Source organism: Olea europaea, unplaced genomic scaffold, assembly GCF_002742605.1.
Source record: "Olea europaea var. sylvestris unplaced genomic scaffold, O_europaea_v1 scaffold959, whole genome shotgun sequence".
NCBI lineage: Eukaryota > Viridiplantae > Streptophyta > Magnoliopsida > Lamiales > Oleaceae > Olea > Olea europaea.
In genome coordinates, this window is record NW_019268088.1 from 366,413 (window position 1) to 369,671 (window position 3,259).

Genomic DNA, 3,259 nt, shown 5'->3' on the forward strand with positions numbered 1-3,259 from the left:
AAGTGAATTTCTAGTTTGCTAGCAAAAAAATATTAAAAATCCTTAATTTTTTTTTTTTACCCAAAAAAAAAAAAGAGCTATTGTAAATACAATAAACTTTTTTTGAATAACATTTATACCTCTTCGATTCTAGTCATTATGACTATTTTATCTCTTGTAACCATAAATTTTTCCTATATGAGACTTTAATTCTTAATAAAACATATAAATTTATTGACTTCTCTTTCTTGTTCTCTCTTTTTTCTATAATTTATAACACGTTATCAGTTCGATTCTATTAAAATCAAAGTAAATTACTTAGAACAAAAATATTGTTTAAATAGCATTTTTCGAAAAATGTATAATTAAAAAGTAGGAAAAATTTTGGAATTACGTGTAAAATATTTCATTATTTGAATGTGTAATTGAGAATGAGTATAAAAAATAAATTAATATAAAATAAAGGATGTCAAACAAATTGATTTTGACTTTTTACTTGATGGAAGGTTAACACGCTTTTACTCAATTGGAATTTCAATAAATTATAAAAATTTGTTACTTTTAAAAAATGCTCATAACTGATACTTAAAACTCCCAAGCAGGCATTTGTACATCTAGATGTCCCAAATTGATTTTTTTTTTTTATGAATTTATTAAAATACATTAAAAATCTAAATGTCACAATTGAGAATTTAATGAATTTTAATGAAATTCTTTAAAATCTAGGTATCATTAATAACTCGTAGATTTATAGGAATTTCATTAATAAAGAAATTTCAAAAATTTAGATGAATTTCAAATTTAAAAGTATACCTAACAAACATTTTTAAAATTTTCAGGTAATGTTCTCAACTGAAATTTTAATAGATTTTAGAAGTCCTAGTAAATTCGGGTGTCCTCAATATAGATTTTAATGAATTTATAAAGATTTTGTTAATAAATGGATTCAAGATATTTGAATAGATTTCAAACTTAAAAATACACATAATATTGTATTATTTGATAATTGTTGATTTCTATTAGTCCTATCATATTCTTAGATAAGTTTTATATATTAGAGGATAATTCATTGAATTCAAATTGTAACTCTCATTTGAACTCTAAAATATGGGTTCATCGTTGTAATATCACACATGAATATTTTGACTCAATCTATTCTTTTCTTATCTCTCTTGTTCCTTTAATTTTATAACACAAAACAAAATATTTTGAAATTTCACCATTTTTAATGAGATTTTTATGAATTATATAGAAATCTATTCAAATTCACGAAATTTATTAAATTTTGTATTTTTTTTAAAATTCATCAAAATCCCAATTAAAAACATTTTTCTCACCATTTCTAATGAGGTTTTTAATGATTCTATAGAAATATTTCCAAATTCACAAAGTTCGTTAAAATTTATTATCTATTAAAATTGATTAAAAATCCAATTGTAGACATCTCATAAAAGTTAATATATCTAGGCCCCATTTGGTAGGGATTTTTTGCCCCAAAAAATTGATTTTTTGATCGTTATTTTAATATTCAAGCCGTAATTTTTGACTTCTTCTCTCACATGTGAACCCCACTTTTCTTCTAACGGTCAAAAAATCAATTCTCAAAATTCCTACCAAACGGGCCCCTAATCGATACACTCCATGAAAAAACAGAAAATTGCAACAATGGTTTCTTGTTTTTTGTTCAAATAACGAAATAAGTCTCAGTTTTGAACCTTTGAGTCCAAATTCTCAACACTTCATATTCGTACTAGACTAAACTTTTGCTTAATTTACCAAATATGTTATTAATCCTAACATTAAATAAACAGGTGCAACATTCTTTATTATAATAGAATAGATAAATAGAAGGTAGGTTTTGTAAGGATAGTTAATGCACACATTTTTACTGTCCATCAAGCCATGACATAGTTAATGCGAGATTTAGTTCGTCTTGTAGGCATACATACTACTCACTAGGAGGTTGAGTCCCAACTTGATTTTTTTAGTTGTGCCATTTTGAGTCAAGCTCCAACCTTTCATTAGGAGGCGCTTAAGGTGAAGTTTGGTACTTGGTATCAACTACCAAGCAAGTAGGATATAGGTGAAAATATTTAAAAGTTTGCGGATCGAAATGAAAACTTTTCATTCTCAAGAAACTTAAGTGAAAATATTGAGAAAATAGTAAAATTTGTACGGAAATGTCGTTATTATTTGGAGTTAGTTTAAATTTAATTGGAATTGAAGCCCAGTAATACCCTTAAATTTCAATTTAGACTTATCAAGTATAGTTATTAAACCCGACCCGACCATTGACTCGGTCAAGGCACTGAGTCTTAGGTTGTTGGTCGAACCAATTGGTTAATGGTTAAACCGGTGAGTCAATACTTAATAATTATAAATTATTTTTTAAAGTGTGAAGTTTTTCTTTTAGATAAAACAAATTTTTTTTTTATCTATTATTAATTATTTATATATTTATTTATTATTTTGTTAAATATTCAATTCATGTTAATCAAAATAGTTACTATAATTTTGTAAAAATATTTTTAACAAACTATAAATGATTTACATATATATAATTACTGCAAATACATAAAATAAACACTTGATCTCTATTGGTTAGGTGGTACTCATTTAACCTAGACGCTTAAGGTTCAAATCATTTTGAGAACACAAAATTTATGAACAAGATTTTAAATCTTGGTCAAACCAGTCAACCGATCGAGTTGATATAAAAATCGCCGGTTAACTCGAGGAGTCAACTCAATTTTTACCGAGTCAGTTGCATATTTATAAAAATATTCTACCCGGCCAAATCAGGGGCCCGAGTTACGGGTTTTTCGTGTTGACCTAATGGTTGACTTCTTGTTTTGATTATCACAAACAAATTGCGTTTGATTCTAACAAATTGAATTTAAGTTATTGATAGTGATTATTGAAAATTTATGACACGAAAAATCTAGATCGAGAATCATGTAACCTTGACGCAAAATGATAAACACATAAGCAAGATTGAAGATTTACGAACGAGGAAATGGAAATCGAGCTTTCACGCACAAAATCGCATTGGACGAAGAAATTAAAGATATTAGTTATAGATGCATTTCTATACTCAAATGTAAAGGTAAAACACTTTAATATTTTGCATCGATTGTAGCTCAAACAATTTTTATGCACGAGAATTATCATGACAAACTTTACTTGCATAAAAATTATTTTTAAAAGATAAGTAATTTGATTTTCACAATTAAATTTTTATGAAATTAATTATCTATATGAAGTATATAAGAAAACCCTT